Genomic DNA, 24,485 nt, shown 5'->3' on the forward strand with positions numbered 1-24,485 from the left:
CATAGAGTGTTCTGCCTATGTTTTCCTCTAAGAGTTTGATAGCTTCTGGCCTTACATTTAGATCTTTAATCCATTTTGAGCTTATTTTTGTGTATGGTGTTAGGGAGTGTTCTGATCTCATACTTTTACATGTACCTGTCCAGTTTTCCCAGCACCACGTATTGAAGAGGCTGTCTTTTCTCCACTGTATATTCTTGCCTCCTTTATCAAAGATAAGGTGACCATATGTGTGTGGGTTTATCTCTGGGCTTTCTATCCTGTTCCACTGATCTATCTTTCTGTTTTTGTGCCAGTACCATACTGTCTTGATTACTGTAGCTTTGTAGTATAGTCTGAAGTCAGGGAGCCTGATTCCTCCAGCTCCATTTTTTGTTCTCAAGATTGCTTTGGCTATTCGGGGTCTTTTGTGTTTCCATGCAAATCGTGAAATTTTTTGTTGTAGTTCTGTGAAAAATGCCAGTGGTAGTTTGATAGGGGTTGCATTGAATCTGTAGATTGCTTTGGGTAGTAAAGTCATTTTCACAATGTTGATTCTTCCAGTCCAACAACATGGTATATCTCTCCATCTATTTGTATCCTCTTTAATTTCTTTCATCAGTGTCTTATAGTTTTCTGCATACAGGTCTTTTGTCTCCTTAGGTAGGTTTATTCCTAGATATTTTATTCTTTTTGTTGCAATGGTAAATGGGAGTGTTTTCTTAATTTCATTTTCAGATTTTCCATCATTAGTGTATAGGAATGCCAGAGATTTCTGTGTATTAATTTTGTATCCTGCTACTTTACCAAATTCATTGATTAGCTCTAGTAGTTTTCTGGTAGCATCTTTAGGATTCTCTATGTATAGTATCAAGTCATCTGCAAACAGTGACAGCTTTTCTTCTTCTTTTTCAATTTGTATTCCTTTTATTTCTTTTTCTTCTCTGATTGCTGTGTCTAAAACTTCCAAAACTGTGTTGAACAAGAGTGGTGAGAGTGGGCAACCTTGTCTTGTTCCTGATCTTAGTGGAAATGCTTTCAGTTTTTCACCATTGAGGACGATGTTGGCTGTGGGTTTGTCATATATGGCCTTTATTATGTTGAGGAAAGTTCCCTCTAGGCCTACTTTCTGCAGGGTTTTTATTGTAAATGGGTGTTGAATTTTGTCGAAAGCTTTCTCTGCATCTATTGAGATGATCATATTGTTTTTCTCCTTCAATTTGTTAATATGGTGTATCACGTTGATTGATTTGCGTATATTGAAGAATCCTTGCATTCCTGGAATAACCCCCACTTGATCATGATGTATGATCCTTTTAATGTGCTGTTGGATTCTGTTTGCTAGTATTTTGTTGAGGATTTTTGCATCTATGTTCATCAGTGATATTAGCCTGTAGTTTTCTTTCTTCGTGACATCTTTGTCTGGTTTTGGTATCAGGGTGATTGTGGCCTCGTAGAATGAGTTTGGGAGTGTTCCTCCCTCTGCTATATTTTGGAAGAGTTTGAGAAGGATAGGTGTTAGCTCTTCTCTAAATGTTTGATAGAATTTGCCTGTGAAGCCATCTGGTTCTGGGCTTATACAATTAGTTTTTAAATTCATTGAGACAAGGCAGGAGAGGGATATATGTAATTATATTGTCTTTTTTTCCAAAATAATTACCTATAATGACACTCAGTTTTTTCAAATGGATTTGAACTGTTGTGTGATGTTTCTTTCAGCCTGTAGTGGGTTTGCCAGGAAAAAAAAAAACCTGTCAAGTTTTGCTTATCTAGGATCAGCTTTACCTCCTCTTCATTTTTGAAAGATGGTTTTGCTAGATATATGCTTCCTGGGTGACAGGTTTTTTTCCTCTTAGCATGCTGAATGTCATCTCACTGCCTTCTGGCCCCCATGTTTTTTAAATTGAAAGTTAGCTGTTAATATTTTGTGCTTCCCTAGTATGTAAAGTGTCTTTGTTTCCCTTGCTGCTTCCAAGAATTTTCTCTTTGTTACAGCCTTTGTTTTAAAGTCTTTTTTGTCTTTTATGAGTATTGCTACTTCTGCTTTCTTGTCATTTCCATTTACATGAAATCCTTTTCCATCACCTCACTTTCAGTCTGTGTCTTTAGCTCTGAAGTGAGTCTCTTGTAGGCAGCAGATAGTAATGTCTTTTTTTTTGGTCCAGTCAGCCACCATATGTATTTTGATTGGAACATTTAGCCCATTGACATTTAAAATAATTCTTGATAGGTATATACTTATTGCCACTCTATGACTTGTTTTCTGGTTGTTTCTTTAGTTCTTCCCTGTTTGTTTCTTCGTTTTGTTTTTCCCTTTGTGGTTTGATGATTTTTTTTATAGTATGGTTGTGTTTCTTTCTTTTTAGTTTTTGTGTATCTATTGTAGGGTTTTGGTGTGTGGTTACCATGAGTTCATATATGTTGATCCAAAATTACATCTACCTGTTTTAAACTAGTAGTCATTTAAATTCAAATACATAAGATCTACACTTTTTACTCCCTTCCCCCACATTTTGTGTTTTTGATGTCATATTTTACATCTTCAACCTTATCCCTTAACTGTTTATTTTAGTTATAGTTCCTTTTACAATTTTTTGTCTTTTAATCTTTGTATTGACTTAAGTGGTTGATCCTTAATCCTTGCTATACATTTGCTTTTCCTAGTGGGATTTTCTCTTTCCTCAAGATTCTCACTTCTTGTTCATTTAGAGAAGATCTTTCAACATTTCTGTTAGGGTAGGCTTAGTATTGATGAATTCTTTTAGTTTTTGCTTCTCTGAGAAGTTCTTTCTATTTTTATTCTAAATGATAATCTTGCTGGGTAGAGAATCCTAGGTTGCAGGTTTTGCCCTTTCAGTACTTTGAATATACCATGTCACTTCCTTTTGGCCTGCAAAGTTTCTGCAGAAAAATCAGTTGATAGCCTTATGGAGGTTCCCTTGTATATGACTCTTTGTATTTCTCTTGCTGCCTTCCCAATTCTCTCTTTAACTTTTGCCATTTTCATTTTATGTCTTGGTGTGGGTTTGTTTGGGTTCATCTTGTTTGGGACCCTCTATGCTTCTGTTTCTTTCTTCATGTATGGGAAGTGTGTAACCTTAATTTCTTCAAATACATTTTTTTTAACCCCTTCTCTCTTCTTCTCCTTCTGTATCCCTATAATGTGAACATTGGTATGCTAAATGTTATCCCCCAAATCTCTTAAATTGTTTTCATTTTTTAAAATTTGTTTTATTTTTGCTTCTGATTCGGTGATTTCCATTATTCTATCTTCCAGATCACTTATGTGTTCTTCTGTATCACTTAGTCTGCTATTCTTGTCTTCTAGTTTTATATTTCAGCTATTGAATTTTTCCTTTCTAATTGGGTCTTTTTCTGTATTTTATAGTTCCTTACTAAGGTATTCACTGTGTACATCAAGGAAAATGACAACACAATGAGTGTATATCACTTATATGTGGAATCTGAAAAATAGTACAAATAAATGTATATTTACAAACAAAATAAAATGGAAACAGACCCATAACTAGTGGTTACCAGAGAAGAGAAGCATGAGGGGAGAGGCCTGTTTGGGGTAGGGTATTAAGAGATACAAACTACTGTGTATAAAATAGATAAGCAACAAGGATATATTATATAGCACAGGGAGTTATAGCCATTATTTTAAAATAACTTTTAATGGAGTATAAACTGTAAAAAATACTGAATCACTATACCATACACCTGTAACTAATGTAATATTGTAAATCAACTATACTTCAATAAAAACCCCAAGATTTTCTCCTTATCTTTACATATCTTGATAATGATTTGTCTGAGTGTGGATAACTTTGCTTTTATCCTGCTTATAATTTGTTGAGCTTCTTGGATGTGTACATTTTAAAATAAAATTTAGTAAGTTTTTAACCATTATTTCTTCATGTATTTTTCTTCCACTTTCTCTTTATTCTATGTCTGGTAATCTTCTTACACATATCTTCATGTGTTTAATGGCATTCTGCATTTTTCTGAGGTTCTGTTCATTTTCCTTTATTTTTTCTCTCCTTCAGATTGTTTAGTTTCTACTTATGTCTTCAAGTTCACCAGTGTATACTTAATTCAGCTTAAATCTACTCTTGAGTGTCTCTATTGACTTTTTATTTAAGTATTGTACATTTCAACTCCATAATTTTCATTTGGTTCTTTATATAATTTTTGTATCTTTATTGATATTCTCTATTGGATGAGACATTGTCATTATACCTTCCTTTTTTCTTAAAGCATGAGTTCCTTTAGTTACGTGAATATATTTATAATGGAAACTTTGATACTATGTGTTGTCATACATCTGGGCCCTCTCACAGGCAGTTTTTGTTGCCTGAGTATGATCTGTGTATGGGTCACACTTTCCTGTTTCTTTGTATTTCTCATAATTTTTATTGAAAATTGGGCTTTTTAGATAATATATTGTAGCAACAATTCTGGATACTGATCCCACTCATGTACCTCCAGAAGCTTGCTGATTTTGTTGTTTTCTTGTTTGTTTATTCAGTAACACACTTCAGGAAAGTCTGTTTCTTCTGCAGTGTGTAGCCTCTGATGTCACTCCTCAGAGAGCTTATGGGCATATGCACAGTTATGCTGACCTCTCCTCCCTCCTCCAGGGATGACTTGAGTTTTTGCATGGCTCTCTTTGACTCTCTCTTTCCCTGATCTCCCTGTTAACTTTCTAGCTGGTTTCTCTCTATTGGTATCACACTCATCTCTTAACTGCCACTAATTGTAACAAATTGCTGTTTTTTTGGATAGTGCTCTGGTACACAATTATTCCACAGTCTGATCCAATTTAATCTAGGTCCCTTCACAGATAGTCTTTAAGGCCAATCTCTGAGGCTTGTTTTGGACTCTTCTTATCTTTCTCATTCCCTGGTTCTCTCTGGTAAAATTATAGTTGGTTTGCTGTTTTGCTTGTTGTTTGCACACAGTTCTCAGTTGCCTCTTAACTGCTCAGAACCAAAATCTCCATTATTTTCAACCTTGTCATTGGGCTTGAAGTTCTGCACTCTCTGTTACAAATACTGTCAGTCGTTGTGACCCTCTGTGTTCTTAAAGCCTGCCGCTCTCACTGGGTACAATCTCTGTACCAGTACTCCATGGCTGGGGGCAAGAACAGTGATCTGCTTCTCTTGGAGTGATACCTTTTATCTTTGACTGGGGCACTGGGTAAAGATGATAGACCTTGGTCTTCTTAACTTGCTTCTCCTGGTGTGAAATCAATGTTCTCCAAGTGAACTGGGCACAGGTAATTGGGGACCAGTTTTCTCAGCCTGCCATAACTAGAGTGCAACTTCTACTCTATGAGTGGTAGCTGGTTAGAGAAAAGGAGCTGAAACCTCTCAGCTGTACTTGCTCAGAAAAACAGACTCTGCAACATAGAACTTTGAGAAATCAGGAATACTGGCAGCCTGCCCCTCCAAGGGAGATACCATACTCCTAGGTTGGGAACTGAGGGGCAGGTAGAGAGCTCTTTGTTTTACCTTGCACTCATTTGTTTGAGAGCTTCCATTACTCTGTGCTGGGGGAATAGGGAGGGAGGGTGTAGGTATTAGCTGAAATGCAACAGACTTTCAGTGTTCTTACAGAAATTTAGTAGAATTTCTTGAATGAATGTTTTTGTCAAATATAGAAACTATAAGTCAAATAAGTTAACTGTATGCTCTTAGGGCAATTTTAAGAGATTAAAAATTTTTTCTTTTTATAATTTTCACCAGTTATGTTTTATTCACTAGGCATAGGATAAAAATATCTCCTCATGCCACCATTCCAGAAGTACACTCTTCTCAATGTTATTTTAAGTTGTGTTTTCCTCACAGTGAGAAATATTATTTTTCATGTTTTACCACCATTTTTATCTCTGTGACTTGCCCATTCATATTTCTTCTTCTCTCATCTTTATAGTAAACCAGTATGGTACTGGCATGAAAACAGACATAAAGACGAATTTAATTGAATGGAGAGCCCAGATATAAACCTACCTATGTACAGTAAACTGATCCTTGACAAAAGGCCAAGAATACACAATGTGGAAAAGATAGTCTCTTCAATAAATTGTGTTGGGAAAACTGTATATCCACATGCAAAAGAATGGAATTGGCACTTATCTTACACCATACACAGAAAATAACTCAACATAAATTAAAGATTTAAACATAAGACCTGAAACTATAAAACTACTAGAAGAAAACAGGGGAAAAGATTCTTGACATTGGTCTTGGCAATAATTTCTTGGATATGACACCAAAAACATAAGCAACAAAAGGAAAAGTAAAGTGGAACTACTTCGAACTGAAGAGCTTCTGCACAGACAAAAATAAAAGTAAAAAAAAAAAAAAGGCAACCTACAGAATAGGAGAACATATTTGCAAACCACATATCTGAAAAAGGGTTAATATTCAAAACATATAAGGAATGCATACAAATCAATAGCAGTACTAACAATAACAATAACCTGATAAAATATAGGCAAAGGAACTGAATAGACGTTTCTCCAAAGAAGACATCCAAATGGCCAACAGGTGTATGAAAAGACAGGCAGCATCACTAATCATCAGGGAACTGCAAATCAAAACCACAATGAGATATCATCTCATATCAATTAACATGGCTAAACAAAAGATGACAACATTTTATCAATAGAATAAAAGATAAGTGTTGGTAAGGATGCAGGGAAAAGGAAACACTTGTACGCTGTTGGTGGGAATGCAAAATGGTGCAGATGCTATGGAAAACAGTATGGAAGTTCCTTAAAAAATAAACTACCATTTAATCCAGCAATATCATTTTTGTGTATATATCCAAAGGAATTGAAATTAGGATCAACATTATTCACAATAGTCAAGACGTTGAAGCAATCTAAATGTCCATTGATGAATGAATGGATAAAGAAAAGTGATATAAATATTATTCAGTCTTATAAACAAAGGAAATCCTGACATTTGTGGCAACACAGATGAACCTGGAGGACATTATGCTAAGTGAAATAAACCAGAAACAGAATTACAAATACTGTATGATACCACTTATATGAGGAATCCAAAATAGCAATACTCATGGAAGCAGAGAGTAGAACGGTGGTTGTCAGGTTGTGGGGGGAGGAAGATACAGAGAGGTATTAGTCACAGGTTACAAAAATTCTGTTATGTACGATGAACAAGCCTGAGAGATCTGTTATACAGCATAGTTCCTATCGTTAAAAATACTATATTGTATACTTATTTGCTAAGAAAATAGATCTTATATTATGTGTTCTTATCACAAAAAATAATAATAAATGAACAGGGTGGGAGGAAACTTTTGAAGGTGGTATATATCCTTATGGTATAGACTGTGGTGACGGTTTCATGAATGTATATTTATCTCCAAACTCATCAAGTTGTATACATCAAATATGTACAAGTTTGTGTATGTCAATCATACCATAATAAATTGGTTTTTTTAAAAAAGAACAGATTGAGTTCCATAAGCATGCAACAGATTTAGGAAAAACTCAGAATGAGTTTGAAAATTTATCCATATTGAAGCAGTTTGCAGGCCTGTGAAAACCAGAAGCTGATGCAAACATATAGGAGCAATTCTATTTTTACTCTTTCATTATACTCAATATTCAGAGAGAAAGCATGGTTAGATGATGTTTTATAGGTAGAGAATTATACCAGGAAATCCAGTTTCCAGCCAAAGCACTGTCCCTAATTAGTTGTGTGTCTTGAAGAAAACTATTTAATTTCCTTGTCACTTAGTTTTTACCCATTTGGCTAGTGGGCATAAAATGACTATTTTCTTTGTAATTGGGTTGTTATAAAGATAAAGAAGCTTATAGGTGTGAATTCCTGTCACAAAGCATTAAAACTTTAAACAAATGTATATCACTTTACTATTAGCATAAGATGAAAAAATTTAAATTCTTTTGCTCTGTGTAATCAGAGGTCTGTGCTCATTACCAATCCATAGCAATTGTGTTTCCCGCATACTTGAAGGTCAAAGATAATCCAGCAGTTATGCAAGTGGAATAGAAAACTCCTATATCCTTTATGGTAGTTCATTTTTGGTTCAGAGCACCTAAAAGCTGGACAGCATGCAGCCCCTCAATTGCAAAGTATAAAAGTCCTGCACTGGCTCAGGAAGAGTTTATCACTATCTTTGGTCACTTTTCTCATTTACTATCAATTATGCTCATATTTCAAGAAGGTAAATAGTCAGAGGTTTAAAAAAGGAGTTCTTCAACTCTGTAGTGTTGGAACTGCTATTTGAGTACATACTGATCTGACACATTCTCAGCAGGCACCAATAGTCAGAAAATCTGGGCTGTGTTCACAGCCATCATTTAGTTTAGCTGAATCACATAGAACCAAAATCAAAACAAAACAAAAACAAACACAAAAACACCACACTATGTGGCAGTTTCTTTGCATTTCTCATCTTTACAACTAGATGTATTAGTGTTGTGTGAATATGGACAAACTATTGCCATTGTTCTGTGCACAAATATGGATCCATTATTTTAATGTTATACCAACAGATAAAATAAGCAAAACAAATGACTTTGAAACTTATATTCAGTTCAATGAACACTTCTTGAGTGCTTCATATTGCCAGACACCATGCTAGGCACTTGAGAATCAAAGAAAAATAGTAGTTTCTTACCTTTGAAGAAATTCCGTTTAGTAAATTCACATCATTGTGACGAATATAATGATAAAGGTGTTTTCTTCACCTATAATACAGAAAATTATCTTTAGTGAATTCCTGATATCCAATGCAAGCATTATAATAGACTCCAATTATTTTTCTTTCCATAAATCAATCATCTGTTCTGCCACTCAGGCTCAAATCTTGAGTGTCATCTTTAGCAGCTGGCATTTTTAATGCACAAGGATGATTCAGATTCTATCAGTTCTTCATATAAGTTTTCATATATGACCTTTCATTTGTTTATCTGTTTTTGTGTGGGTTTTCTGAACATCAAATGCAGCAGGTTAACTCAATCATACATTTCAGTCCATGGTACAATGTCATCATTGTTAGACCCTTCTTTGGTTTTATTACACTTCTGTTTTCTTTTTCCTTTTCTTCCTGCCTTCCTTGATTTTCACTTCCATTCTTCTCTTTCTCCTTTTAGGCACTTGCTTTAACACCACTCTTTCTTTGTAACTGGTTTATATTTGCATGCCTTACAGTTAAATGTTATTTACAATAATTATCACTGTTTTATAGTTTGGTTTTTAAACGAATAATATATTTCAAAGATCAATTATGTTGCTGTTTGACCTTTAGTTCATCACTTCTGATAGATGCATAGTACTATTCTATAGTACGTACCCACTAAATTTTACTTATTTCCCCAAATAATGGAAACCTAAGTTGCCACTTACTTCCACAAGGAGTGCAGTGATGTGTATCTTTACATGAGACCTTTTATGGGTCTGTGCATATATTACTCTTGGATATTAATCTGGGAGCGGGATTGAGTAATAAACTTTGTGTATGCTTGTTTACTAATTCAATTTACTCAACAGAATATTGGTATCAGTTTATCTCCCACAAGTTGGGTGGGTATGAGGTTTCATATGTTTTTCATTTTTGCTAATATTTGGTTTTCTCAGACTTTCTGATATTTATCCATTATTATTGGTATACTTTAAAAACAGTGTATCTTGCTGTTTTAATTTGTAATTGTCTAGTGATAAATAGAGTTGGAATCAACTTTTACATGTCTGTTAACCATTTTAATTCCCCTTTTATGATTTGCCTACTTATAGCCTTTTCCAAGTTATTTGTTGTATAATCCAAATATTTACTGTTGATTTGCAAGAGTTTATTGTATATCTCAGACATACAATAATACCTTGTGGGCTTTTAACATTGAAAATTTATCTTCCAAATTTTTTAATAGAACTTAATTTTAGATCTGTTTTGGTTCACAGCAGTACTGGGCAAAAGGTACAGGGATTTCCCACATACCCCCTGCCACCACAAATGCATGACCTACCCTATTATCAGCATCCCCCACCAGAGTGGTACATTTGTTATTACTGATGAACGTACATTGACAAATCGTCACCCAAAGTCAATAGTTTATGTTAGGGTTCACTCTTGGTATTGTGAATTATATGGGTTCAGACAAATGTATAATGACATGTGTCCACCATATGGTATCATGCAGAGTAGTTTCACTGCCCTAAGAATCCTTTGTGCTCCACCTATTCATCGCTTACTCCCAGATAACCTTTGGCAACCATAGATCTTTCTATTGTCTCCATCGTTTTTGCCTTTTCCAGAATGAATCATACAGTATGTAGCCTTTTAAGATTGGCTTCTTTCACTTAGTAATGTGTATTTAAGTTTCCTCTACATTTTTCATGGCTCGATAGATCATTTCTTTTTAGCATTTAACAGTATTCCAAGTTTTGGCAATTATGAATAAAACTGCTATAGATATTCATGTGCAGAGTTTTGGGTGGACATAAGTTTTCAGCTCCTTTGGGTAGATACCAAGGAGCATGATTGACAGATGGTATGGTAAGAGTATGTTAGTTTTGTAAGAAACCACCAAACTCTTCCAAAGTGGCTGTGCCATTTCACATTCCCACCAGCAATGAATGAGAGTTCCTGTTGCTCCACATCCTCAAAAAATTTTGATGTTGTCAATGTTCTGGATTTTAGTCATCCTAATAGGTGTGGTAGCTCATTGTTTTGTTTTGCTTTTTTTGCGGTACGCGGGCCTCTCACTGTTGTGGCCTCTCCCGTTGCGGAGCACAGGCTCCAGACGCGCAGGCTCAGCGGCCATGGCTCACAGGCCTAGCCGCTCCGTGGCATGTGGGATCTTCCCAGACCGGGTCACGAACCCGTGTCCCCTGCATTGACAGGCGGACTCTCAACCACTGCGCCACCAGGGAAGCCCCTCATGGTTGCTTTAATTTGCATTTTCTTGATGACAAATGATATGGAGCATCTTTTCATATGCTTATTTGCCATCTGTATATCTTCTTTAATGAGGTGTCTATTAAGGTCTTTGGCCCATTTATTAACCAGGTTGTTTTCTTATCATCGAGTTTTAAGAGTTGTTTCTGTATTTTAGATAAGTCCTTTGTCAATGTATCTTTGCAAATATTTCCTCCCAGTCTGTGAACTAACTTTTCATTCTCTTGACAGTGTCTTTTATAGAGCAGAAATTTTAAATTTCAGTAGTCCAGCTTATCAGTTGTTCATAGAGTATAACTTGGTGTTGTATGTAAAAGTCATCATCAAATCTAAGGTCATCTAGAGTTTCTCCTATGTTATATTCTAGAAATTTTACAGTTTTGCATTTTACATTTAGGTCTGTTATCCATTTTGAGTTAATATTTGTGAAAGATGTAAAGTCTACGTCTAGATTCCTTTTTTGCGTGTGGCTGTCCAGTTATTTCAGCATCATTTATTGAAAAGACTATCTTTTCTCCAGTGTAATGCCTTTGCTCCTTTCTCGAGATCAGTTGACTATATTTATATGGGTCTATTTCTGGGCTCTATTCTGTGCATTGATCTATATGTCTATTCTTTCACCAATACCACACTGTCCTTTTTTTAAAACTGAAATATAGTTGATTTACAATATTGTGTTAGTTTCAGCTGTACAGCATAGTGTTTCAGTATTTTTGGAGAGTATACTCTGTTATAGGTTATTACAAGATATTGGGTATAATTCTCTGTGCTTTACAGTAAATCCTTGTTGTGTATATATTTTATGTATAGTAGTTTGCATCTGTTAATCCTATACCCCTGATTTGTCCCCTTATCTCTCCTCTTTGGTAACCTCAAGTTTGTTTTCTATATCTGTGAGTCTGCCATGTCTTGATTACTGTAGCTTTATAGTAAGTCTTGAAGTCAGGTAGTGTCATTCTTCCAACTTTGTTTTTCTCCTTCAATATTATATTGGCTATTCTGGGTCTTTTGCCATTCCATGTAAACTTTAGAATCAGTTTGTCAGTATCCAAAATATAACTAGCTGTTATTTTCATTGGGATTGCATTGAATCTGTATACCAAGGTGAAAAGAACAGATATCTTGATAATATTGAGTCTTCTTATCCATGAACATAGAATATTTCTCTGTTTTTATAGTTCTTTGATTCTTTCATTAGAGTTTTATAGTTTTCCTAATATAGGTCGTATATATGTTTTAGACTTATACTTAAGTATTTAATTTTTTTGGATGCTAACATAAATGGTATTATTTTTTAAATTTCAAATTCCACTTGTTCACTGCTGGTATAAAGGAAAGCAATTGACTGTTGTATATTAACCTTGTGTCATGTAACCTGCATAAGGTTTCTTGTTCTAGTAGTTTTTTTTGTCTGTTCTTAGATATTCCACATAAACTATCATGTCATCTGTAAACAAAGACAGTTTTATTTCTTCCTTTACAATTAGGATATCTCTTATTTCCTTTCCTTTTTTTATTGCATTAGCTAGGAGTTGGATTTAATTTGCTCTTCTTTTTTTAGTTATCCTAAAGTGGAAGATTAGATGAGTGATTTCCGATCTTTCTTATTTTCTAATACATGCATTTAATGCTAAAAATTTCCCACTAAGCACTGCTTTTGCTGCATCTAACAAACTTTGGTATGTTGTGTTTTTTAATTTCATTTAGTTCAAAATATTTTAAAATTTGTCTTGAGATTCCTTCTTTGACCCACATGCTATTTCTAAGTGTGTTGTTTAATCTCCAGGTGTTTGGGGGTTTGCCAGCTATCCTTCTGTTACTGAATTTCCCCAATTTTTCATCTATTAACTTCCTCCAAGGGGTTCTTCACTAAAAGAAATCTTTAAATTTTATGTGGTCAAATAGATTACTATTTTGCTTTATGATATCTCTGTTTTGTATCTTGTTGAAGAAGTCAATCCTAATTTAAAGACAAAAATATACATTTCTAAAATGTTTCTGCTCCCTTTTATACTTTTCCTTTTCACAATTAGAACTTGGATACATCTGGAATGTCACCTTTGTATATAGTTTGTGTTATTTACCTGTGACTATTTTTTACAACTTTATTGAATTATAATGAGCATAAGGTCAACTGCACATGTTTAAATTGTGTCTATCTAACTATCTATCTATCATCTATTATCTATATAAACTTCCCTTTTTATTTCACCACAATCATGGTAGTCAACTTATCCATGAACCCTGAAAGTTTCTTTGGATTCCTTCGCAATTCCTAGCTCCTCCACTTCCCCATTTCTCACCTTCTCAAACACTCATATGCTTTCTGTCACTATGGATAAGTTTGCATTTTGCAGAATTTTATATAAATGAAATCATATTTTATACCATTTTTGGTCTGGCCTCCTTAGTGTAATTTTTTGTGATTTATCCATACTGTTGCATGTATCACTAGTTCATTCCTTTTTATTGTGAAGTATTATTCCTTTATATGATATCTTTTATATGTTCCATTATATGTTTATCCATATACCTGTTTGTTCATTTTTATCCATTCAAGAACATATGGGTTGTTTCCCATTTGATTATTACAAATAAAGCTGCTATGAGCATTTGCACACAGGTTTTCATATGGACACGTGCTTCATTTGGAATACATGTCTTATGTAAATGCCTTGGAGTGGAATGCTTAGATAATATGGTAGGTATATGTTTAACTTTTTAAGAAACCCCCTAAATGTTTTCCAAGGTGGCTGCCATTTACTTTCCCATGAACCGTATATGAGAGTTCTGTTTGTTCTGCATCCTAACAGTTGGTATGGTCAGTCTTTTCAATTTTAGCTATTTTAATAGGTGTTTATAGTTATCTCACTGTAGTTTTAGTTTGCATTTCTTAATGACTAGTGATAGTCATTAGGACTATCATGTGCTTATTTTGTCATCCAGATATCTTCTTTTGAGAAGAATCTGTTCTAATCTTTTGTCCCTTTATTTATTGAGTTGTGGTTTTCTTAATAAGTTTTGAGAGGTATTTATATATTCTGCATATTAACTATGATACGCAAATATTTTCTCTCAGTCTGGGGGTGTTTTTCGTTCTGTTATAGGTATATTTTCTGGAATAAGACTTTTAAATTTTAATGAATTCCAATTTATCAATTTTTTTATAACTTGTGCTTTAGATATCATGTCTAAGAAATCTTTACCTAACTAAAGATCACAAATTTTTTTCTATAATTTTTCTAAAAACATTATAAATTTTTATATTTAGATCTGTGATTCATTTTTAGTTAATTTTTATATATGGTGTGGGTTATGGATAGAAGTTTATTTTTGCATATAGTTATCCAGTTGTTCCAGCAGCATTTGTTGATTCTTTTTCCACTGAACTGTCTTTGTATCTTTGTCAAAAATTAATTAAATATGTGTCTCTTTCTGTCTTTCTACTCTGTTCCACTGATCCCTTTGTCAATATTTAAATATCCCACTACATTTGTCACTGTAGCTTTATAACGTCTTTAAATGAGGTTGTGTTATTCCTCAAACTTTTTCTTTTTCACAACTCTTTTTTCACAATTCTAGTTCCTTGCATTTCTGTATACATTTTAGAATCAGCTTGCCATTTTTTACAACAAAAGCCTGTTGATATTTTGTGTGGGATTGTGATGAACCTATAGATAGATTTGGAATTAACGTCTTAACAATATTGAGTCTTCCAAACTGTAAACAAGGTGTATATCTCCACTTATTTAGGCATTCTTTAATTTATCTCAACAATGTTTTTCACTTTTCTTTGTACATGTATTTCACATCTTTTGTCTGAGTCATCACCAAATATTTATTTTTTGATGCAACTGTAAATGGTATATTTTAAATTTCAATGGCCACTTGTTCTTTGCTAGTGTATAGAAAAACAAATAATTTTTGTATATGACCTTTTATCCTTCAGTCTTGCTAAGCTCACTTATTAGTTCCAATAGCTTTTCTGTAAATTCTATTAGATTTTCTACATAAGTGACCATGTCATCTAAAAATAAAGACAATTTTTTTTCTTTTGCAAGCTGGATGACATTTATTTATTTTTCATGCTTGATTGCACCGTCTAGAACCTCCATTACAATGTTAAATAGAAGTGGTGAGAGCATGTATCCTTGTATTATTCCTGATCTTAGGGGAAAAACATTCTATCTTTCACCATTAAGTATGAGGTTAGATGAAAGTTTTTCATAAAGGGCACTTATCAGGTTGAGAAAGTTCCCTTCTATTCCTAGTTTGCTGTAAGTTTTTGTCTGGAATGGCTGTTATATTCTGTCCAGTGTTTTTTCTGCATCTATTGAGAATGATTATACAGGGTTTTTTGTTTATTAATGTGTTGACTTACTTTGATTTACATTTGAGTTTTAAACCAACCCAACATTCTTGCAATAAACTCCCATTTGTTCAGGATGTATTACCCTTTTTATATATTGCTGTATAGATATCTGGTTGACAATTTTATTCCTTTAGCCCTTTTGAATATGTCATTTCACTGTGTTCTGGCATTCATTGTTTCTGATGAGGTCACGGTAAGTCATGAAACCTAGCAACTTTGCTCTCATAGAGAGCTTTGGTAGAACTCCTGAGCCAACTGAGCTATGGGAGGAATATAGGAGAAGGCCTGGGCAAGAATGATACATATTTCCACTCACAGTTCTTATCCAAGCTTTGGTATTTTTTCTTGCATAAACACTTCTCAATTTGTTTCATGCTTTTGTTGACTTACAGAGCTCAGCAGTGGTTGTTTCCCATGATTTTATCCAGTTTAATTGATGCTTTCTATGGGGAGAATTTATCAAGCTTTTAATCCACCATATTGGAAATACTGCCTCCCTACCGACTATTTTTCTTTCTTGCAATGATGACAGGGACGCTAATTGTCTGCCAAAGGATATGCGGGAGAGATAAAAAGGACAGACATTAAAAAGCAAAACTAAACAAAACTCTTATCTTCTACCCATTGTTCCAGCCTCAACTATTATAAGCTACTTTTCCTCTCTCTGCCACCCGTTCCCAACTTAGGACACAGTTAACTTCTATCATGCTACAGAATTCTCACAGGTGGTATTAATTGAACAGATTTATTAAGACACCTCTGGCATTTTGGGGTTTTGTTTGTTGATTGGTTTTGGAATTTCTATGTTTGGTTCATGGTATAAAGCCAGCAATTGATGGTAGTTTACTATTCTGTCAGGAATCTGATTCTTTGCTATTTTCTTATTGCCTTGAGCCTAATACAAGCTTCATTATCATCTTCCTGGATGATTATACCTATATTCCATTCAATTTTCATGGTTTCTATTTCTGCTACTTCAATCTACATTAACTACTGCCAGAAATTGCTCATGCCAGAATCCTTCTTTGCAGATGTCATTGTGGAGGAAAGTTTTGAAAGGAGGAGACTTAAATTTCTGGTGGATTATTTTAGGTCCCTTATGATGTACTGATCGCTGCAGGAAAACTTACCTTGGCTAATTATTTCCGCCTGTTTTGTTCTACAGAGTAGGCATTATTACATCCATTTAATATCTTAATTTTCACCTCAAGGAATAAAGGAACCAGGAGAAATTTTGTATTCTGTGTTACAGAAGTTGCTAGATAGGATTTATGTACTTGTTTCCCAAATTTTGCAAAGGAATGGGATATACATAGCATTATTAAGGGGATGATTAGTAAGGCTGTAGATCAAAATATCCTCTCTTTCCAGGCTTTTGCCAAACACTAATATGAGATCCCTGAGGACAAATATATTCTTATTAGGAGAAAAGACTTGCTCCTAACACCTTTCCTGATAGCGGTTTCTCCTAACTCTCTACACACTGACTTCTGCTTATTTCATAGAACACATTTTGTGCTTTTCCAGCCTAGGGACTTTGCAGATATACCCTTGGCCTAGAACACACTTCATCCTTCTTTACAGGGCAGAGAGTTGACACTGATACTCTCTCATTTGTCTTCAGTGCAATGCAGTTAGTGAATTATGAAAAAAAAACGAATCTGCAAGCTAAAGATAATACTAATAATGCAAACATAACTGAAACACAGAAAATGACAATTTTCCTATGGCTAACAGAACCTCTCCATCAGCCAATTATGTGATAAAAAATAATAAAGACCTAATCAGCTATTTTAAGTCATCCAAAATATTTGAAATTGTCAGCAAGATTTTTAAAAAAATGAATGTATATCTACTACTGTTAATGATAACCTTGTCCGAAATGTAATAATGTAGATGTCCTAAATGTATATTAGTTAATGTTAGTAGGAAGATATCACATTTAGGAAGACATTTAAAAACTAAGCAAATGGACTTCCCTGGTGGTGCAGTGGTTAAGAATCCACCTGCCATTGCAGGGGACACAGGTTTGAGCCCTGGTCTGGGAAGATCCCACATGCTGCGAAACAATTAAGCCTGTGCGCCACAACTACTGAGCCTGTGCTCTAGAGCTTGCAAGCCACAACTACTGAGCCCACGTGCCACAACTATTGAAGCCCGTGTGCCACAACTACTAAAGCTCATTAGTCTAGAGCCCATGCTCCACAACAAGAGAAGCCACCACAATGAGAAGCCCGCACACCACAATGAATAGTAGCCCCTGCTTGCCGCAGCTAGAGAAAGCCCATGCGCAGCAATGAAGACGCAACACAACCATAAATAAATAAGTAAATAAATAAGTCACCCAATAAAAAGCAAAAGTCACTTCCAGAAGAGAGACTTTTGCTGTTAAAGAAAAAAAAAAAAAAAGAGCAGAGCACAGACATAATACTATAGTTTTTTCAGCTAATTTTCATGTGATATTTAATTTAGTAATCTATAATATATCTTAAACAAACTAAAATAATACTTAAATAGACAAAATGGTGGCAATGTTGGCCCCAAATAATTGAGACACTATAGTTAGATGATATTAACAACAAAATAACATTTTACTACAAATAACTCTATTAAAAGAATCAAAGATCTGTTATGAACAACAATTTGCCAATATATTTGAAAAAATATGACAACTTTTATTGGAAACATATGTTACTAAAATTGATTTTAAAATAAGTAGAAAATGTAATTAATAATAAAATACCTTTTATAATAATGTCACAGAATATAGAGTATCTGGAAAAAATCCAACAAAAGGGTGTGTATGATTTCTAAAGGAAACATTATTAAATGGTCTTAAGAATAGTTTTAACAACCCAAATGTTAGGATTTATGAGTAGAAAGATATACTATGCTTACATAGGAAAAGTATTAGTATAGTAAACATGTCATATTCCCCTAAAGTTGAACTACATATTCAGTGCATTTGAATAAAAATACCAGCAGTCTTTGTTCCTTAGAATTTAATAAGACGATCCTAAAATTTCTAAGTAAGAATAATGGGTTAAGAAAACAAGGAAGGGGCACTTGCCTTACCAGACATCAGAACTTAATATGAAACTATTGTAATTAAGAATGTGTGGTATTTGGTATAGGTAAAGAAAGCAGAATAGGGTAGAGAACTTGGAAACAGATTTATGTACTTTATACAATTGTAATATATGATGTAGGTAAAAAAAAAACTCACAAAATTTAATACAGCACGACAATCGTTTTGTAAAATTTAAAACAACTAAAATTGCATAATATTCCATATGTATGTCTATAGTGCTTTTATGGAGTACACATACAGACATACAGTCACACACACACGTGCATATTCAAATACATATACACATGGAGAGCCCTTGCTTTGCAAGGATCTGATATGCTTATATTCTGGTTACTCACAGTTTAAGTAACAGCAGCTCTAAATGACAATTTAAATTTGTTACTGTGTTATATTAACTATGAGTAATTGCATAAAGTGCAAACTTTGCTGCTAGCTCTTCATCCCACAGATCACTATGTAAATAAGATGCACATTATGATCAGTTATTAATCATGCCATATCTTTCAACATTTTTTGTTGATTGGTCACTATGTATCTGTTATTCATTTCATGCACAGACAGCAAAATGTGTAGTTGTGCTACCTCCTGTCTCCCAATGATAAACCCATGTAACATTTTATAAAAATGGATAATCCAAAAAGGGAATTGACCAACAGAGGTGAGTATACAGCAAAGAAACAAAAGTGATAAAACTGGAAGTTAAATTGAATGTGATTAGAAGATTTGAAAATGGTGATTGCAGTGTCAGGAAGTAAGATATCCTGAAGTAATAGGCATGCAGTTTGGCAGAAACTAATTTAATATTTCACATAATACAGAGATTTCTCATATATTCCTACTCTTCAAAGAAACTAGAAAAAATGTGGAATACATGGTAGATGTTTAGCTCAATAAATGGTTATTAATGCAAACATTGTGGAGTACTGCAAAAATTTTTCTCACTGATTCTTTCTACTCAATTCACACTATTCTCTAGAGTCTCATTCAACTTTCCACAAATATTTATTAAGCTCTTCCTATATCAGGCACCATTCTAGGAATTATGTTACATGCAAAGATAAAAGCAAGCAAACAAAGAAAACCTTTGGCCTCATGGAGATCATACTCTAGTGGGAATAAACAAATAATAAATGATCTAAATAAGTAAATGGTATAGTATACCATAAGGTGATAAGTGCCATGGGGAAAATATTCAAGACGGAAGAAAGAACAATAGTATTGAAGGATGGAGTGAAATTTCAAATAGTTGTTTAGGGCTTATATTACTTAAGTGATTTTTGAATGAAGGGGGTGAGAGAAAAACTCACGTAGATATCAATGGGAAGAGCATTCCAGGGAGAGGAAAGAGCAACTGCAAAGGCCCTGAGGTGGGAATGTGTGTGGCATGTTCTAGGAACAGCAAGGAGGCCAATGTATATGGGGAAGAGAAAATAGGGGAGGAGGGATAGTTACCAATTAGGTTAAAAAACTAAAAGAGACCTAGATTGTTTAGGACTTTGCAGTTCATTGAAACTGCAGTTTAGGACTTCGTTTAGGACTTTGACTTTTACTCTAAGTAAGATGGGAAGTGTCAGGGAGGAAGAAGTTTTCCTCTACCCTTCTAAGTTCTTCTGGCTGGTCTAGGAATTAAGCTAACATAAGACAGGTTAACAGTAGAAAATCACACAAAAGGTTAATAACATGGATACGTGGGAGAGACCCAGGAAAACTGATAATTCATCAACATGGCTGAAACCCTCACCCTAAATACCATCTTCATCTAAAAACAAAAGAAGATGTTGGGGGATGTGGTTCAGGGCTTCAAAGGGGAGGAAGGCAATGCACATGGAGATGGAAAAGCAAATGTTTGGTAAACAAATGTTTGCTGGGCCATGCAGAGACAATGGGACAGAGAGAGGAATTTTAACAAATAGACCTTGCTAGGTTCATCCCCATTTACCATACCTAGTTCATAGTTTAGTTATCTATGGTGGTAACCCTTCCTGGAACAGGTCCTCTATCTACATTCACTTAGGCAGTTAGTGGGGGAAGGTCAAAGATTCTTCCTGAGTTGTTTGGGCCTTAAAAATTATCAGCCTAAATTAATCGTCATGCCAAAGAGATACATTTTGGGGTGGCGAATTTTGCTCCCCTGTAGAAGTCAGTGGTCAGATTTGAGCAAAAGAGTAACATAATCTGAATATTTTAACCCAATTGCTCTGACTTCTATGTTGAGAACAAATCTGGTTGTGAAAGGCTGGGGGAAAGTGGAAGCAGGGGCACAAGTTAATAGGCTATTTTAATAATCCAGGAAATACATGATGGTGAACTTGGTAGCAGTGAAAGAGAGTAAGAAGTGTTCACATTGTGGATATAATTTTAAGATAGAACTTAGATGGTTTCCTGACAGGATGTGGGGCATGAGAGAAAAAGTGATACAAACATAACTTCAAGGATTCTAGCCTTGTATATCTGGAAGGATGGAGTTAACTGAGATAGGGAAAGACTGTAAGAAACAAATTTGGAGTTGGGGAAGATCAGGGGCTCAGTTTTGGAATCTAGAACACAAATATAATCATAACACATCACAGATAAAACCCTTCTTTGATTCTAGAATAAAATTTAAACACCTCAGTACAGTGTACAAAGTTCTGAATGATGTGAATCTAGTCTACATTTTTGGGCTCCATCATTCACCATTAGCTTATAAAATCATTTGCAACTTCCCTAGTAACATAGTGTTTTACACACTATTTGCCCTCATTGGAGTGAATTTTCTCCCCTCTTCTACATTTTTAAGATGTAGATAAAACATACTACCCTCTGTGAAACTTTCCCCACTTCCCTCAGGCAAAGCTAATCAATTTCTCTTCCCTGCCCCTATAACGTTGTGATCTTATGTTTATCATAGCACATATTTCATTATTTGGGTCTCTCATTAAACTGTGAGCTTCATGAGGACAAGAGCATGACTTATTCACATCTGTACCCTCCAGATCTTAGCACAAAAATGTAAGATAGCTGCCCCCAAAATATTTGTTTAATGTTGAATGAGGATATAAATGAATGGTAAAGCACTCTTGAAGATTACTTGGAATCATATTTTCAAGTGATTATTATAAATCAAAAATTTACATATTTGGTAGTGTATATATGTCAGTGATACTCTCTCACTTCGTCCCAGCTTACCCTTTCCCCTCCAAGTGTCCTCAAGTTCATTCTCTACATCTTTATTCCTGTCCTGCCCCTAGGTTTGCTATGAAGCCAAGCAAGAGGTGCAGTTTAAATAGAATAACCATCTAGAATTGAACAACACATTTTAAAGGTATGTGAAAAAAAATTATGAAAAGCTTTCAATATCATCTGTTTCTTGGAAAATTTCTTATAAGTTGAGGGTATAACTTGTACCTATTATAGTTAGTATTACAAGAGAAAGAACAGGTTTCTGATTCTGCTTCAAAGAGAGATTTTCCCCCAAGTTCCCAAAATCATGAAGGAAAATTTTGATCAACTAAAGAATAAATATCATTTTGCCTTCAGCTTTCCACAAGATGTTTATGAATTAGTCCTCATCTTTATAAGTGAATGAATTGTTCCATGAAATCTAAAGGTCTGTGTGTTTGGATTCATGCCAGAGACATTCTGCAAGCTGATGGCTCATTGTGACAGGGAGGCTAACACTTGTTGATGCCAGATATATTAAAGCGAAGATGCTTAAATATTTCCAGGCTTGAATCTATGTGTCACATTTAATGGCTCAGTATAAATTCCTGTATATGTTTCTTACTTTTAGCTTATTTAGGAATTTTATGGGGTGAATTGTGTCCCCCCACCAATTCATATGTTGAAGTTATAACCCCCGGTACTTTAGAATGTGACTGTATTTAGAGATAGCACCTTTAAAGGGGTAATTAAGGTTAAATAAGGTTATTAGGGTGGCCTCTAATCCAATATAACTGGTCTCCTTATGAGAAGAGGAGATTAGAACATAGACATGCACAAAGGGAAGACCCCATGTGAAGACAAAGGGAAAAGACAGCCATCTACAAATCAAGAAGAGAAGCCTCAGTATTAAACCACACTGATGACATTTCAATCTTGGACTGTCAGAAAATATATTTCTGTTCTTTCAGATATCCAGTCTTAGAAAACTAATACAGGGAGATTGATTCTAACTCAAGTCTAAATCAGAAATAATGTAGATAGTTGCATGTTTTCATTAAATTTTGATGCAGATAGACATTTTGGAGACATAGTAGTAACTGATACATCTACTATTTGGGAGGACTGAACCTTAAGCTTTTGCTGCTTCAGTTCACAGTTGTATACATTTTCATAGTAATTAAATGGAACTGGGCATTTGTGACAGTGAATGGCAAACTTTAGTGTACATCAGAATCACCTGGAAGATGTTAAAAGTATGGATTCTAAGGTACACTTTAAGTCTGGAATGGTACTTAGACTTCTACATTTTAACAAACTTACCAGTTAGATGGTGGTGGTCCAAGGATTAAAATCATGGTTAGAGAAACACTGATCTAGGATTTTACTGAAATAAAAAGCATAAAAAAGTTGAAAAATATGTCATAATTTATAAGGCTGTTCCAATGTAACAGTGAAATATGGATTCTGCACGTAGAGAGAGCCAACTGTTAGTACTTCTCAATTTTCAGTGATGTCACACTGGTATCTTGAAAATGACCATAGTGGCTATATTTACACATCAGAAATAGGAAAATGATACAGTTCAGGGCTCTTTTTCTACCACAGAACTGGTTTCTAGCACAGTATTGGAAATAGGCAGTGGCTGTCTTTTGAGTCACTGTTCCCTGGTTTTGTCCCTAAACTCTATGTGCCCAAGGTCTTTGAAGTAGGCTGGCCTCTTCCCTGAATTATTGGAAGGGATGGAGAATGCAGTGGGTCCCTTGCTAGGGAGTTCTGTATAAATTATTGGTATGTGTTTTGTGAGGCTATGGATAGAATTATTGGGGCCACCTGATGAGCAGCAAGGTAAATTGCATGGGTTCAAGTTATCTAATGGAGGAGAAAGACAAAAATAGCATGCCAGGATTCTAAGCCAGGGAGGCTGATACAAGGAAACTTTTAAGACAGTGGAAGCCAGTGCTGATACCATGAAATGAAGAACATTGATGCTGCTGAAGATTTTTTTTATCTAGCAGAAAAAGGAATGTCCTAAAGAAGGGTATAGTTAAACAATAATACACCCACCCTGATGGGGCACATGTATACAATGGAATATTACTCAGCCATAAAAAGAAATGAAATTGAGTTATTTGTAATGAGGTGGATGGACCTAGAGTCTGTCATACAGAGTGAAGTAAGTCAGAAAGAGAAAATCAAATACCATATGCTAACACATATATATGGAATATAAGAAAAAAAATGTCATGAAGAACCTAGGGGCAGGACAGGAATAAAGACACAGGTGTAGAGAATGGACTTGAGGACGTGGAGAGGGGGAAGAGTAAGCTGGGACGAAGTGAGAGAGTAGCATTGACATATACACACTACCAAATGTAAAATAGCTAGCTAATGGGAAGTAGCCGCATAGCACAGGGAGATCAGCTCAGTGCTTTATGACCACCTAGAGGGGTGGCATAGGGAGGGTCAGAGGGAGGGGATATGGGGATATATGTATACATATAGCTGATTCACTTTGTTATACAGCAGAAGCTAACACAACATTGTAAAGCAATTATACTCCAATAAATGTTAATAAATAAATAAAAATAAAACCTTATCTGAGTTCAGTAGAAAAGACTAGCATGATCAATGAATGGTGTTGCCATTCTGCTAGAAGGATCTCTTCTGCAATACATTTTCTTCTTTCACCTACAGAACTTGAGTAAGATATTTTATTACCAGTAAAGAGATATTGAGGGCCAGATTGCTTCAGTTTCTTTTGATTTCTGCCTGGATTCCTAAATACAAAGTCTCACTGTATTTTATATTTCCTGATAAGAAGTGGAAGGCTTAATTGAACCCCACACTGATATCACTTCTCCTCTCTCAGGTCAAGAGCCTCTCCTCATATCATACATGAGCATTCCTACTGCTGTCCTTTCCCTAATTCATTTAGCAAATATTTGA

The 24,485-nt window shown here is 34.8% G+C and overlaps 1 long non-coding RNA gene across 2 annotated transcripts in view; it reads left to right on the forward strand.

The window, feature by feature from the left end:
• LOC132513840 (uncharacterized) overlaps positions 1 to 24,485 on the forward strand; it is a 359,574-nt gene that overhangs the window by 160,362 nt on the left and 174,727 nt on the right. For both annotated transcript variants that reach the window (XR_009538551.1, XR_009538552.1), the window contains exon 2: positions 21,626 to 21,699. This is a non-coding gene — a long non-coding RNA (uncharacterized LOC132513840). The remainder of the gene's footprint in view (positions 1 to 21,625; positions 21,700 to 24,485) is intronic.

Source organism: Lagenorhynchus albirostris, chromosome X, assembly GCF_949774975.1.
Source record: "Lagenorhynchus albirostris chromosome X, mLagAlb1.1, whole genome shotgun sequence".
Classification (NCBI taxonomy): Eukaryota; Metazoa; Chordata; class Mammalia; order Artiodactyla; family Delphinidae; genus Lagenorhynchus; species Lagenorhynchus albirostris.